The following is a 16,755-nucleotide window of genomic DNA, read 5'->3' on the forward strand; positions in this document are numbered from 1 at the left end:
TTTGCTCCTTCTCCATATTCCTTTCCTCATGAAACTCCCTCTTTGTAAACTGGACACCATTTTCCTCCTTGGATACACGACACATCCTTGATAGAAAACTTTCCTTTAGAAGTTTTCTTTCCCAGCACTGAGTCATTGTCATCTCTCTAGGCAACTCCTCATTCCTCTGATCCTACAGCACCTACCTACTTCTAAGGAGGGGATTTTGAGGACCTGAATCCTCCTAAAATCACATCCCCCCTTTACAGCCCACAGTCTTGTCTCATTGAGTTACTAGTTTCTCTCTCACCTTCTCCTGATTTCAAAGGGCTGCATTCAGTTTCCATTCCATCTTTTAGAACATGGCAGGGACTAATTTCTCTGTTCTCCACTACTCCTTTCCTTTCCTAAACAAAAATGATAGAGATCTGAGTGGAGGTAGAAAGGCCTTACGGGGAGTAACAACCAGGAGGCCCGGCATTGCCTCACTGAGTGAGAAAAATTCTCTGGTGAAAGATTTTAGATTTTTCAAGGAGAGTAAGAAATCTCCACATAAATCTCTGCAAACTCAGCTTGAACACAAAGCAGAAGGAGCTTTGAAAATGGGCTTTGAACTGGGCATAACCAACAACCTGTGCATGCAGTCATTTATTCTGGAATTGTTCTGATGAAATGTAAACTCAGCGGCGAAATGGAGGCTGCATGCTTTGGCGTTCTTGGCCAGACCACGTCTATGGTCTGGAAGAAGGATGCCACGAACGAAGTGATATTAGTTTGTTGTAAAATCAGCAGTCTCCAAAGGCTTCCACATAAAACAGGCCCTTTTTTCTCTAGGTCCACAGCTCCCCATGTTCATGGCACATTCTGCCATTACGTATCCTCAAGTAAATAGCACACTTTCCTTGGCTTTTTGTTGCCCTTAAAACAGCCTGGTCCAGAGCATCTGAACCCTCGTGATCTGGCCACTACTGATCTATCTAGCGTCATCCTTTGCTATTTTCTCCTTTCAACTGCGTGATCCTACTGTATTTTAATTTCTCTCTGAGTCTTTGTAGCCCCCTGTCTTTTTATCTTTGCACTCACTGTTCCGTCCTTTTGGAATTAGTGCTCGTTAACAAGCTGCTGCCTCATTTTTCACACAGCTACTTCCACTCCTCAGCCTAGCTCTTACCTAACCCTCGGAAGCTTTTCCGCCCTGCCGCCTGCATGGATCAGGTGCCCTTGAGTGTGTTTGTCCCCTCAACATATTTATCCCACCACGTGGTGGGATTAGTGCGTGAGCATTGAATTGATCAAGTCAGGACATGCTTTAGAAAGAGGGAGCTATTAATACATACGCTGGGACACCACACGAAAATAAGGACTGTCCAGGGATAACAGGTCTGTCTGTCAACTACTTTGGAGGTTTTGTTGATTTGCTATCCCCCACTGTTTATAACTTGCAGGAAAGGAAGAACCACATTCATGTATTGTTTTCTGCTTATTTCCTAGTTTTCTCTATTGTTGTATTGCTTAATGCATAAATGGAGTTCAAAAATAATAGCTATTGTACACAATAACAAATATATGTATAAATATATAAAAGCATACAAAATAATAAAGTAGCATATTTATAAGCAAGTATGTAACAGCGCAATGCAAAATAGTGTGTGTCTATGCCAGTTGTCTGTCAGGCAGTGAGTTAGCTGCCATAACCTGAAATACAGATTTTTATAATTCTCATCTTATGGATGAGGATGGTGAGGCATAAAGAGGGTAAATGAAGAGCCCAGCTTCAGCCTCAGTCCGTCAGAGGCTAAACCGTGAGTTTTGGCTGCGCTGCTTCCGCTTTCCGCAGTCTTCTAGGCAGTTCCCAAGAGCCATGCTAACATGTTGCTCCCTTCAATTTGTCCATCAGCTCTCCAGCAGCCAATACAGGTCATCATTTATGTGACTTATAGTTATTCTGAATGGGAAGGAACCTGAGGAGAGTACAAAAAGAAAACCAAAAACGGAATGTTTCTGTTTGCTAAGGTTAGGGGAGATATTGAAAAAAAGGGAAAAACCCCTAAAAATTAGACTAGAAGTGCTTGAATGAAAGAATCTTTCTGGCCTGGAACAGGTGATCAGGATCAAGCTATTTGAAATTGTTCATGGAGTTTGAACAAACACACACGCAGCATCTAACACTCAATGTCGTCAGTGTGACTGTTATTTCTGTTTCCAGCTGAGAGAGTCATTACTGATCTGTGGAACATTCTACACAGGAGCTGATCTTTCTCTTCCTTCTCCTCAACCTCTAAGCTAGCTAAGTTCACACAGAACTTTAAGAAATCTAAACAGCAGCATTTATGTCAAATAACTTTTATCTTTGTAACTTCTATCTTGAGCTGCTTTCAACATAGAGGGATTCTGTTCTGCTTTCTCTCTTTCCAGTTTGTGTTGAATGGTATTCACGGCCTGATCATACGACGAAAGACACACCTGAAGCCTTGCTTACTTCCTTTGTCACTCTATAGAGTTATGCGTGTTCTGTGCGTTAGAAGTTTTTCTGATTTTCAGGTTTCCTAATAGATCATGTCTTTCCATTATGGTATGTCATAATCTGATTGGTAGAAGCTATGATTGTCTGGTGCCAAGAATAATCAAACATGGTTCAGAATATCAACCTGATTTAATCCCATGGCAAGCTAAATTGGAAACTGAATACAACTAAAATTATAGCCCTTTTCATTCAAGGGGAACATGGGGAGGGTCATGGGGGGGCAGTGGATTGACCCCCCCACAGTGTCCCATAAGTAAGAATTTGCCTATATTGGTAGTATTTAGAGGGCACTTTTGGTCATTCAACATTAGGGTTTCACAGCTTCTAAGCTACTTACCAAGTGTGTAAATACCCGTCTATTTCTGCTAAAGAACTTGGTGAAGTAGAAAATATTAAAGAATAAATGAAAGAGTTGAGAAATTCCATGGTATCTCCCAAGGATGGAAACATAGTTTAGAGTTCAGATTACCTTTTAAAGAATTCTACTGTAGTATCTATTGACGTACTTCAATTATAGTTGGAGACTTAATCACCATTTTGGGATAAAAGGCTCAATTTTAAGTTACAGGAGGTTTGTGTCCTATAGTCGTTATTCCACTTTCCAAAACGGTGAGTTTTTATTGTGCTACAATTCACTTTTAATCTTTTTTGATGTTAAAACCTTGGAGTATAGGTCATCAATTTTTTTTTGGTAGTATTATTTTCTGTCAAAGGTGGAAAATTTTAGAATTGTTACGATTAATGAGTTAAGTTACCTTAAAGAATACGGGAGAACTCCCTGGATATTCTGTGTGGTGCTCTGATTTCATAGACTTTCATAACTTTGCACAAAGTTACCCAACCTTTCAGGTAAAGTTTTGCAATTATTATTATTATTTTGAGTACTTCTAGTTTGTAGAAATTCAAGGTGCCCACGGAAGTTCAGATGTATTTAGATGTTGATCAGAATCCCATAGTTATACTCTATGTAAGTGCATTATTATTCACCTAATACAACTAACATGAAAGTTATCATCTACAAACAAAACAAAATGAAGACCAACACAAACAAAAACGACAGTTGCAAGGCTTACTATACGTCAGAAACTCTTTGGAGAGCTGTGGCTACAAGGAGGAATAAAGTATCATTTCTAACCTTGAACGATTCACAGTCTAGTGGGGAGACAGAGATAAACCAATAGCTGTAATGCAGTGCAATACATTCTATAAATGAGACATGTACACAATTCTCATTCACACAGGTGAAAGAGAGATTGATTTTTCTGAGGATGTTGGGGAGAGTTACAGAAGAAAAGGAGAACTTAGAGTTCAACACTAGAGGGTGAGTTGATTCTCCAGGTAGGGAGGTGAGGCAGGTCATTTCAGGGAGTGGGACAAAGTCCTCTGGGTGAGTTGGGAGGAGTGGGAAGTAGTCTACCAAACTGAACAGAATGCAGAGAAAGTAGGAAAGCTTGGAGGGAGCCTAAATGCCAAAGGACTTACATATGATGTGGAGGCATTTAAACTTCAGGTGACCCTACCAGCTCAGGTATCAGAGGATGGTGAAGACACCTGACCTGAGAACCAGACCACCTGTGGGCAAGTCCTGATTCTGCCAGTAGTAAGCAAGTATCACTTGAGGCAAGGTTCTTTACCTTTCTTGCCTCCAAAATGAGGCAATTCCTGCAGTATTAAAATTCTAATTTATAGATTGAGGATAATGTTTCATCCAAAGAGATACTGAGTTAGAAAAATGAGTTTCATTTGCCTCTTAGAAGCGTATTTAATTCCTATTGTAGTAGTAGTCACTTCAGTTTATAAATAGAGCTGAATTTATATGGTGTAATCAAGCAAGGGGCTTGACATATAGGCTGATGATCTACAAATACCCTCAGCAAAATATTATAAATGAAGAATGGGAAATTGCATCCTCCAAAATTGGGAAAAGAAGAAATAATAGCCTGAGACAAAGGACGGGACTATTTTTTCAGACTAGACTTAAAAGCCTTGCTAATCTTTGAGAGCATCTGGGCTCTATTCCAGAGTCCCTAGAGGGCTTGGGAAGGGCTTCTCTGAGACGCTCAAGGGCAGGCGAGTGAGCTATTGGATTGTGGAAGAGGAAGGAGGAGTTGAAGTAATAAGCAGACCATGGCAGTAATTTGCAGGCTGAAGTCGGGCAACAATGGGCTTCGAGAAGCTCAGACCTGATGCTGTCTTACTGGTTTCTGGCTACCCACTTGCACTCAACCTGAGAGCACCACTCCCAGGAAACTCAGGACTCAGAATTCCTCATTGCCTTTTAAGGAGGTACCATTTACTGAGCAGCTACTGGATATTTGGCACCATTGTACTCACTCTACACACACAGGAAAGCCCTGAGAAGGAAGAAGGAAATGAACACACTTTGACATATATTGGACACTGACTGAGTACCGCAGGCTGTGCTGTGTGCTTTAGTGAACAGGATCGCATCTAAATCTCAGAGCAGCCCTTTCATGAAAGTATTGTATAATTATTATAATCTCCTCCTGAAGCTCATGAAGGATAAATAAAGCTGCCCAAAGTGCCCAAGCTTTAAACCTAGAACTCTCCAACTGCAAAGGCCATGTCTTGCTGCAACATTCTAGGAAGGGATTGTCAATCAATTCCTCATAGGGTTGGTTTCTCACTGGGTCATTGCTTATAATCTGTTGGAAGATTTCCCTTAATAAAAATGCTCCATTTGAATCTGTTCCTGCAGGTGGTAGAGACGCAGCCTGTAATGGCTGACACATGACCACTGGAAGGGTGTCCATTTTTCTTTCTTTCTTCAGTTAAGGCTCTGAATTGGATCCAGCTGTTCTTTGATGCAGAGGCCAAAAGACCCCAATATCCTGCTCTTTGTTTTCCTGGAAGTTATTGGCTATTGTTAGCCATGAAGGCCAGGTTGGAACCCCTTAAAAAACTAAAACGTTGGTCAATGGGTACTGGAAAGCAAGGTCAGGGAACAGTGGAGATGATGGTATTTCAAGATCAAGTCTCAGTTTCGGGTTTGGCTAAAGCCATGTATTGACCCTCATGGGAATAGTCTGTAAATAGGCCTTAACAAAGAAGCTAACTGGACTCTTCTCACCTTTTATGTAGAATAAATAATAATGTAATAATTCCCATCACTCATCGAGTCATTATTACATGCTAAATACTGTGTTAAGCTGTTTATACACACCATCATCATCATTTTTATCTCTAACATTTACTGAACACTTATTATATGCCATGCTCTTGTACTAAGCACCTTAGTCTTCACCATCTTGTAAGGTAAATGCTAATATATTCCGCATTTTTGAGGCAAAGAAATTGAAACTTAGGTTAACTAACTTATCCAACGTACCATAATTAGTTAATGACAGAGTCGGAGGCCGGGATGGAAATGTTTATTGAGATTCTCAAAGGGTAGACATCGGTTCCAATAGGATTAAAGGAAGGGACAGGAAAAGAACAAAATGATTGAGAGGACTGAGAAGTTTGCCAACTTCTCGTACTATGGCAGCATTATGCCACTGCCCCTTGTAGCTCCTGTTCTCGCCTTTTATCTCCTGGTTTTGCAGCAAGAAGGGGCTGACCATTTGGACAGGCACGATCCTAGGCATGTTTAGAAATGGGATTCCCAAATTTCCAACTAGATAGCAACTCCAGTGAGATGACCAAGCATGAGCTTGGTCGGACAATACCTTTCTGGATCAGCTTGGTCAGAATAAGAAACTCACAATTAAACTTGGAACTCAAAAGAGATTTTTGTCTCCCAAATGTCAGATGTGACAGAGGGCTGTTGGTGAGTCACTCCCTTTTTCAAGGAATAGAGGCATAATTCCCAGCGGAATAATGAGCTTCAGCTCACTGGCGCCCAAGGAGCTAACACAATGGGCAGATGTCCGAACTCTACTGGCCACGTCCCAGATGCAAACAATAGAACCCCGGCCAACTTCTACTAAAGAGAATTTCTGAAGCCATGGTATTGCCTTGGCAGGCCAAAAATGCATTACGAGACCGCAGTTATCCACAATAGTCTCACTTCATAAAGAAGGAAAGGATTGGGGAGGGGAAGTAACGTGAGCTTACATTCTCTGATGGAGTTTGAGGAAAAGTGCTCAGAAATTTTGCCTTTTTGCCCTTTTGGATGATGGATTGCTTCAGTTTTATGAAATGCTTGGGCTAAATCCCTTCTGGGTTGGGACTACATGAATATTAATTGGTCCCAAATAAGAAGAGTGAGGCCTTGCTCATTGCCAGTCTGGGACAGTCATCATCGTTGGTCTTTTCCAGACTTGCCCTTTGTTTGAAAGGAGACCTTTTTAGTGGGGAAACTCAGAGACTTAGACTTGGGTAGGAGATTTTATTAAGCTTTCTACAGTCATCAGTTATTTTGTTCCTTAAAAATCGCATCATGTTAAAGGACTGTAATGACATTGGATTATCTAAGCAGATCCTATTTCATATCCTCTAAAACGGATGCAGATTACGAAACTTAGGATAAGCACTTTTTACAGTTCCCAGAATTTTGTCTATTTGTGTGTTTACTTTGTGTAGTACTTTCATATGTATCATCTTCCCTCAAGGTAAATAAAGCAGGTATTGTTTTTCCCCTTTTACAGGCAAAACCAGCGATTAAATAACTGGCAAATGATAGATCACAGTGAGTGAGTGTCAGAACTGGGCCTTTGGTCTGAGTCTCCTGATTCCAGGCACCCTCTGTTTTCTACACAGTTCCTATCCAATCCATATGGGTCACTCTCTTCTCTCTACCACTCACTCCATTAATAAGTTCAGCCCTGGCTATGACTGCTTCTCTATAAAAAGGAGGAAAGTGGGGCCTAGACAACATTATATTTGTACAATTCACCTGGAGCCAAGGAACAACTTTTGCTTTCTTGGATGTATCAACTTTGGGCACACACCATTTCTGTGTGTGGGGGGAGATAAGAAATTATTTCTTAAGGGAGTGTTTCGAGGTCCGTTTTCTCCAATGAATAGAACTCTGTCAATCACACCAAGACAATGAAAAGCAGGAAATACAGATGCATTTGGCTGTGTAGGATCAAAAACTTAAAAACATTAAAAATCACATTAGGTCGTTTAAAGGAGTTTTTTTTCAGAGCCATTGAATAGCTATATATAATTCCCTTGGGACATAATTCTGAAGACTTTTGCTAAATTAGAGGAAAATAAAACAGAACAACTCCCCCTCAACTTCCAGAAGATTCCAGCCAAGCCTGAGTTCTAACCCTTTTAGATTTGGAATGGGTTCTAACCTTGGCAAAAAAGCACTAGCCCATCCCTACTGGAAAAGTCTCAAGAGAGTCAGTTCCAGCTTTCCAAAAACTTGCAGCCCAAATATGTTTGGCTCCACATCTGAACCTTTGTAATATTTGACATCTATTAGAAATTACCAAGTCAACTTCAGAAACCTAAAATTAAGCTGTACTCCAATGGGTGTAGGAAGTCAAACTGATAAGATTGCCATATAACTTAAGCAAACATTGAACCTGACTTGAACACCCGTGTGAAGGCTCTCTTACATTTTTGGCAAGGGCTCAGAGATCTTTGGAGATATTAATGAGGAGGAAGAGGAGGGAGATCTCATTTTTCTCTTTTAATCCGTTGCTTCCACATAGCTACTGTATCCATGACCTCAGAGGAGAGAGCTCTTGAAACTAGCCTAACAATGGCCCCTGTGAAATCAGAGTTCTTTAAAAACAAGGTGATAATTTTTCCTAATCTGAGTTAACCCAGTGGAGCTGGTAAAAGAATAAAAAGAAAGTTACTACTTTAACTTCACCAAGAGACTGGCAGCCTTTAAGCTGGGAAATCCTGGAGAAGTTCACTCACAAAGACGGAAAAGCACTCACAGATCAGATAAGATATTAATCCAATTTGGAACTCTCTAGAGAACAGACAGGAAGCGACCAATTAGAGGGATCTGTTCGGGCCTAAAAGCTGAGAAGACCCTCAAAGTGGCCAATGGACTTTTTGGTTTGGTTGGTTGCTTGTTTCTTTAAAGGATGCTATACCGTAGAAAAGCTGCCTACTATATTTTGTCTCTTGAAGGCTTTGGGGGTTTGGTAACCTTGCAATTTGTTTGTGAATGTCTAAGGCTCATGGACACACTGTCTGAGAAGTAACATATGCTACATCCATTTGAGGCGGCAGGAAGTAGCAGGAAAAGCCATGGGCCTGGCCCAAGCGTTCTGCCACTTAAACAGCAGTACGACCTTGAGATAAATCACTTAATTCCTCTGAGCCTCAGTTTCTTCAACAGCAAACGGTTCTTATAATATCTTTTTCAGAGTGTCTTTGTGAAAATTGAATGAAATAATGTGTATTTAATCGCTTAACACTGTGTGTGCCATAAGCACATGTTCTAGAAAAGTTATTTAAATCTATCGGAAATGCAAAATCCATCTCTCCTGCTCTCTTATCCCTTCTACTGTCTCATATTTTTTCCAGGATAAGAAAATCTAAGCTTCTCTCTGGAACAATATTTCATGATATTATGATAAGTACTGGACTCCTAATATGTAGTTACTTTCTCCCTCCAAATCAGAGCAAAGAAGGAGACAAGACAGAATATATTCATTTTCATTTTTCCCCTTTCTTTCCCTTCTACTAATTTCGTTAGCCACCTTGCCGGTTTCTTTAAATTCACTGTGATTATTTGTCTTCATTTTAAGACAGAACAGCCAGTATATTTTACCACGTGTAGAATAAACAATTAGAGTCCTTGATTGAATAGAAATGGTATGATGTCTAAATAGTAGTTTTTGGCTGATATTGTATAATCCACTGAAACATTAATGTCCTCTAGGCAGCCCACACGAAGCTTTCATAAAAATGACAGAGAGTTCCCTCTCCCTCAAACCCCTATGTTTCCCACCCTACAGAAAGGCTCTGGCATCTCCTACACGTCCTGCTGTCAATAGGATGATAACGTTTACTTTTACGTTATTATAATTGTGTTTTATGGGTACCACGGCAGCAAACTGAGTAACCAAAGGATTCCAACAATTTTAATCTACTGATGAATTATGGTTTTAATTTGTGTTATAATAGCAAGAAAAAGTATTCCTTATAATGCCACTATATACACCTTTGTTGTTGCCGTTAACAGTAACTGCAAAGCACAAAGTTGATGACAGCATTCCTGTCAGGATATTAAGGTCCATCGCAGGAAAAGTTGAGTTTTTGTTTCATCATTATGGGACTCAGTCTCTGAAAGACAGCTTTAGGTACGGTACCTGGGAGATTGGAAGGCAGGACAAAGGAGTGGTTTTTTGGAGATTTTGGCATTTGGAGTCTGACAGCCTCTTTTTCCAACCTGGCTCTGTTATGAAATTGGATGAGCCATTTAACCTAAGTGTATTCTGTCACCTGTGAAAATGGAATTAGAAACCTATTTCTCAGAGTTGTTCCAAAGATTAAATGAGATTATAATATGTGAAGTGTTTGGCAAAGAGAGTCACACAGTTAGTGTGAGATGACTGGTAGCTATTAGTCGAGGTTGAGAAACATTAGGGAAGATGACAAATAATGGGCAAGACCTTCAGGATTGGCATGAATCTTGGGCTGCAGCCATGACTTTCTATGTAACGTCAATGAACCGTTTGTGATTTCTCTGCTTTTCCCGCGTTATACTGTGGAGACTGATGCATTTGAGCCATTGTGGAGCCCTTGGCTTCCCACTGCTGCAGCTTTCAGAGTTTTTAAAGTGACGGACCAAGTAGCTTATTCGTCTGCTGGAGAGGCCCTGTCTGTGCATAAGAGGAAGACTGAGCCTGTGTCCACGTGAAATCCTTTTAAACAAGCTGGTCCTCAAGTCATAAATGACTTCCCTCTTTCCATCCTTCTCTGTCTACCTGTTTCTTTCCTTCTCTTCCTTTGTTCCATTCATTTATATAGTCAACAATTTGTTTGCGTGCTAATTATGAGCCAGTCATTGGTTGAGACTTTATATGTAACGGCAGTAAACTGTATGCTGTCCCAGCTCTCCCAGAGCTGACAGTCCAATGGTACGGAGGGAGGGACAGGAAGTAAAGACATATAGAATCGAATACACATTATGTTCATTTAGGTGGCAGTAAGTACTAGGGCGAAATGGCTAATAGGATGGAGGCTGATGGGGCGTCAGGCTGGGGAAAATGTTTCTGATCAAGGAGCATTGTAGTAGAGATTGGAGAGGGAGGTGAAGGAGAAAGGCATCTATATGGTCTTCTGGGGGAAGATCAGTAGGCAGAGGGAACAGCCAGTGCAAAGTTCTGCTGGAGGACTTGGGGTTACGCTGAGTTGAGTGTGAAGCCATCAGAGTTTGAGCCAAGGAAGGACAAGACAGAATGCAACTTTTTAGAATGACATTTTGGGACTCATTTGGGACATGGCAGTAAACACAGAGTTAGAAAAGAACAATCGTGGGGAAGATTAGAAAATTGATCAGAAAATAGAGGGTATTCTCATAAAGGAAACCTCTGCATTTTTGTTGAATACTAATGTTTAGTTAAAAAAAACCAAGCAAGTGGAGGGCTAATACTCTTATCTAAAGATGCAACTTCTAGCTTTTCTCTCATCCTTTCTCTTCCTTTCCCTTCTCGGTTCTCATTGGCTTATGAATTAGGATTCTTCCTGCCGGGTAATTCAGTTGAATCATGAACATTCATTTATTTCAATGATCCATATAAGAAAAAGTCCTCTTTAGTGTTCCACACTTATATTTGAGGTTGCCCGTGACTCAGTTTCCCAAACAGTCTTCTCTGAGAACTTCTAAAGAAAGCTTCATGAAGAATCTGTTCCTCATGATGGTCACTTTGCCCTATGTTATTTTGCCCTGGCTACCATTCCTTTGCTTGGAAAAGAAAGCACCCATGTGAGAAGGAAGTTATTCTTCTCCCTTAGCAGGAATGTAGACAGAGTCAGGAGCAGTGTTGCTTCTGATACTTCTGATCAATTTCTAGGTCATCATCCTAATAATCAGTGCTAATAGTTATCAAAGATTTACTATATGCCAAGCATATTGCTAAGTGCATTGCGTGCAAAACAGTGGCTCCTTGAAAGCTCAGTACTGCTATCGTCCCATTTTGTAGACAATAAGACTGCGTCTTGAAGAGGTTCAGTAATTTTCTCAATGTCATATACTTAGCAATTTTTGAAGGCCATACTCTACTGAGGTCTATCTGATTCAAAGTCTACAGCCTTCACAATCATGCAATATTACTTTCCAGCCACTCACTCATGCAAATCAGTTATTAAATAGGAAATTATTAACTGCACCAGGTATTGTGTTAGGGCAGGAAGTGCAATGTACATGTAGTTGTATAAATCAAATCTAATGTAAAATGGTATTCCTTCAAAACATTGAGCTTAACTTTATGTCCACAAAAAAATTGAACTCGTAAGGAGACTTTTCTTATTATGGAAAATTCTGCCCCTTTTTGTAATCATTAAGGGTTGGAGTACAACATTCAAAACAGAGTCTGTACTCCAAAAAAATCTTAGGTCCCATTTTTCTCTGGAAAAGGAGTGTCCCACTTTCAATTATTTCATGCTGAGCTCTTGTGTTTTACTTATTGTCAAAATATGTTTGTGAATGACCTTCTCATCCCTTCCACTAATGAGAACTAGTTTTCAGGAGAGATAAGACAGATTGCAATGGCTAAAGCCAGCACGCAGCTCTGCCTTGGTAGTGATGGAAAGGTAAGTCTTCCGTTTTTCAGTCAGAGCTGAAAGATTGGTAAGTTCTGCTAGATGATACCGTAAGACTGATTTTCTTAGTGCACGGGTGTATGAATGGTGCATCCTTTTAGGATCTGGTTGCAATTTATCTTTGTATCGTGTCATTAGCATTGGGAGGCATTTGATCACTTTTTGCCCCGTGTTGTAGAAGGGGAAGAGGAGCCTGAGAAAATTTGGTGAATCACTGAAGATCCTGAAGATGTTTGACTAGAACCTGAGTGTATGAGCCAGAGTTCTCCCAAGAAACAGGAACCAATCATTTATATAAATGTATGGAATTGGCTCATGTGATTATTGAGTCTGATGAGTCCCAAGAGCTGTAGTCAGCAAGCTGGAGACCCAGGTGGGGCCGATGGTGTAGTTCCGGGCTAATTTCTTGCAGCCTAGAGATCCAAGAAGAGCTGCTATTTCAGTTGAGTCCAAAGGCAGGAATGAAATGATGTCCTAGATCAACTAGTCGGGCAGAAGTTCCCCCTTACACAAAGAAGGGTCAGCCTTTTTGTTCTATTCACACCCTCAACTGACTGGATGAGGCCCATCCACATTAGTAGGGCCATCTGCTTCACACATTCTACCATTTTAAATGTTAATCTCATCCAAAAACACCCTCACGGACACACCCAGAATAATGTTTGACCAAATCTTTGGGTATCCGGCGGCCCAGTCAAGTTGATAAAAAAAATTAACCACCACACTGAATCTCTAGCTCCATGCCTTGTGCCATATATATTTAACTATGCTGCCTTTTAACTCTCCCTCCAACACACACACACACGCCCATGTGCGCGTGTGCACGTGCACACACACACACACGCAATGCAGTAACATAGTAAAGGCAAAACAGAAACAAACATAAGAGAGATAAATAAATCAGCAAATATTTTTCTGCAAGAATATTCTCTTGAATGAGAAAGGAGCTTACAAGCAGGATTGAATCTAAACATAAGACTTTATCAAAATTATTTGTCATGGCTTAGTGTTCACCTGAATATCCTGACCACACATAAGGTATAGACCCAGGCATTGTAAAAAATTGGAAATGAAAATCACAACAGGGATTGCTTGTGCATTTTAATATGTCCCGAATGTGAATCAATACCTTAGTAAGTTCCTGATTCATTGCATACCATGAAGTGACCCAGGGGCCTTTCAGCACTCCAGGTGGCATCCAGCCTGCTTGCCTTGGCCTGGCTAAGAAAACCACAGCTCACTGCCTTGCTCAACACACTCAGCAAGAAGACGAAAGGAGACTGGGTGAGAGAAAACATTCCGGGCAGCATTGACTCCATTAGAAAAGCCTCGGGACAATGAAGGGGTAATGTGTCTCGACTTCTGACGCTGTTAAATACTCTGCTCCTACTTTTCTTTCCATTTCTCACCTTCCTGAAGTCGGAGGGAAATGAGGAAAGTTGGCATGGACTCCACCTTGGAGAAAGAAAATCTTATTTGAATAAAGGTCCCACTTTGAGGAGCCCTCATTGCGTTGCTTTGGTAACTGGTTATTAACTCCTTATTAACTTGCCCACAAAACTTGCAAAGGTTGGATGGGAGGAGGGACTAGCCATGTTGAGTTTGCCAGATGATTGTAAGAGGGGCACTAAAATGAAATAAAAATTGGTGCATGTTTATGAAAGAGGGGACAGGAGAGAGTGGAATGCTCAAGACCGATAGAGTTAGTGGTTCTGAGCAGCTGATAATAAGAGCGTATTGAACTTGAAGGCCAATTTAGGCATCTGTGCTGTTCTCTCTTGAGGCGTGTGAATCCTAAATGCTTTGGGTTCACAGTAGACTTGGGAATCCTTTATCTTCTGTTGGCTAAGAACATGGGGACATAAAGATATTTGGAGCTAAGTTGAAAACAAAAGGCTTGCTTTCTGGTTGTAAGAAGGGACTTTTTTTTTTTTTTTTTTTTTTTTAACCAGGATAAGTTTATTTGACTATGAGAAGGGGGACTCAAACGGAGTTGGAGAATGGGGGGTAAACCTGAGCTGGACTCCTGATTGGAAGTTGGGTGTCTTCACAGATAACCCCGCCTGGGGCCGAGGGTGTGCATGTGTGTGTGTGTGTGTGTGTAGATGTGTGCTCATAAGATGCTAATAAGTGCCAGTTGAAATGAATTGAATCTTTATTGGTCTAGTAGTTGAGTGGGACTGGAAAATCCATTACAAAGTGAGTTGAGCTGCTCTGGGGATCTTCCCATGCAGCAGAGAACTCCCAAGAGCTATAAGCCCCCACCTACAAAGCTTTGTTCTGTGCAATTGCAAAATCCTCTCTTCTAATATTACTCCCAATGTAGATTTTTCTTATTAGGAAACTCATTATATGACACAAGATTCACTAATATATTATAAGATATTGCCACAAAATAAACTTTGCCCACAGGAAGAGTCTTATTCTCTTCCTTTTGGGGAAACTGAGGATTTTGCAAGGACTGGGATGATACTTCTGTATAAAAGTCAAAATACGAATTCTTCTTAATCTCCTGAAGGAGTAGGAGTCTACAGAACAAACTTGCGTAAGTGCACGCGCGTGTGTGTGTTACATCGGAAGATCCACTTGGGATAAAAGTGTTAAGGAAGCGCACAGAAGCTCCTAGTTAGGGTTGGCAGGAGAAGAGGAGAACAAACTTTGTAGCATGAGTTATTGAAAAGAAGTCAATTCAGAAAACCATCTGTACAAATTGAACTGGAGCAATGAAAAGGAAGACAGGCAGCAGGCCCATGACAGTGTGTGCAGGGGTCCGGGGCGGGGCAGGGGTGGGGGCGTCCTAGGGGTGGGGGAGTGCAGCTGCCTGTCTGGGTTACTGTTCCTCCACGTCCCAGGGAGGAAGGCTTGGGGGTCTGACAACACTCTGCATACATGTCTATTGGGGGTGTTGAGGAAAACAAGACTTAAGCCACATTGAAAGAAAACTCACTATGCATTTTTCTAAGACTTGGTTTTCCTAATTTTAGAATATCTGGGACTAGAGTAAAGCTGTGTGTCTTCCCTGGTTTTTATCCCACGACTCACATCTGTGATTCATTCCTTTAACTATTGCAAACTGGGGATCTGGCTGGCAGATCTTTTTATCGTTTTATCGCTGATGATGGGTGTATTCGTCTCGAGCCCTGCCAGTGGTATTATTTTAAATTTGTGCTTTGTCCCCTTCCAAAGGAGTTGCTTCTTATAAATGTCGTTGTCATCATCATCATCGTCGTCATCATATCAACAGCAGTAACATCTGCTACCATTTACTGAGCCTTAATTATGTGCCAGGCATAGCATGAGGGGATTTAGAACATGGTAGTCAGCACCCTAGACTCGGTCTTCAGACTGCTGGATTCAAATCCTGACTCCTCAGTTTACCACTTATGGGCCCATGAGCTCTTATCTGGACCTTACTCTCTTCATCTGTAAAATGAGTGTAATGTTACTTCCTAGTCTTATGAGATGGGATGAAATGATACAGGGAAACAGCTTCGCACTGTGCCTGGCACATGGTGAGCACCATGATAGTTCGCTATTAGTACAATTTTTCATTATTCTCTGCTTTATTTAACCCTCACAACAACACTAAAGGATGGACATTATTATGCCCATCTTACAGAATGTGAAGCAGATACTTGGAGAAGTTGAGTAATTTATCCAAGTTCGCGCATCTTATAAGTAATGAAGTTGGGGTTTGAATTTGCATCCATCATTATGGTGGCTTTTTGCCACTAGGCTAGACTACCCTGCAGCCAGTTCTCCTATGATCTGACTTTAGAAGGCAGCACACATCTCTTGGCAAATCAGCACTATGGCAAGGAGAATGGTATTTACTTACTCGTATTAATTAGTTACTAAAAAGTCTAGCACTTGTCATACATTATTTCTAATTATTTCACAACAGTTCTAAGAAGTTGACATTCTCATCCCATTTGGGAATACGTGAAGAAATAAAACTTTGAAAATTATAAAATACTCTATAAACTGTGGGTTCTTGAGAATGCCTGTAAAGCTCCTGCCTCAGGGCCTTTGCATTTACTACCTGGAATGTATTCCCTCCAGACATGGCTCATACCCTCAACTCCTTCAAATTAGTGAGGTCTTCCTTGACTGTCCTATTTAAATTTTGAACACCTTCCGTACCCTTGTCAATAGCTAAGCCCCTTTGTTGATTTACTATATTTTTTATATCACTTACACCATTCATTGTTTTTGAATGGCTTGTCTCTCCCTACTTGTGTGTTAACTGCACAAATAAGGGATCTTTGTCTCTCTTGTTCACTGCTGTAATGACATTACATAGAAGAGGGCCAGACAAATAGTGGGCACACAAAATCTATTTCTTTAATTAATGGATAAATGAATGTTACCTCACATGTCCTAGCGGTTGTAAACTCTAGGACTTGAGTTTTCGAATTGCTATGCCAGCATTTTTTCTATCATCTTGGGACTTTAAATTGTTCGCTACTGGAGTCTTCACATAGTCCATTTGCAATCATCTTCACAATGTATATTTTTGTCCTCACAAAAGGGTGTTGTTGAGGGTA

General features: G+C 40.8%; 1 long non-coding RNA gene across 1 annotated transcript in view; it reads left to right on the top strand.

Moving 5' to 3' along the window:
* Positions 1–13,459: 13,459 nt before the first annotated feature.
* The window catches only part of LOC138916347 (uncharacterized), a 31,703-nt gene continuing 28,407 nt past the window's right edge, over positions 13,460–16,755 (top strand). Inside the window, exon 1 of the long non-coding RNA XR_011423549.1 lies at positions 13,460–13,553. This is a non-coding gene — a long non-coding RNA (uncharacterized lncRNA). The remainder of the gene's footprint in view (positions 13,554–16,755) is intronic.

The sequence above is a fragment of the Equus caballus genome, chromosome 11 (genome assembly GCF_041296265.1).
Source record: "Equus caballus isolate H_3958 breed thoroughbred chromosome 11, TB-T2T, whole genome shotgun sequence".
NCBI classification, from domain to species: Eukaryota; Metazoa; Chordata; class Mammalia; order Perissodactyla; family Equidae; genus Equus; species Equus caballus.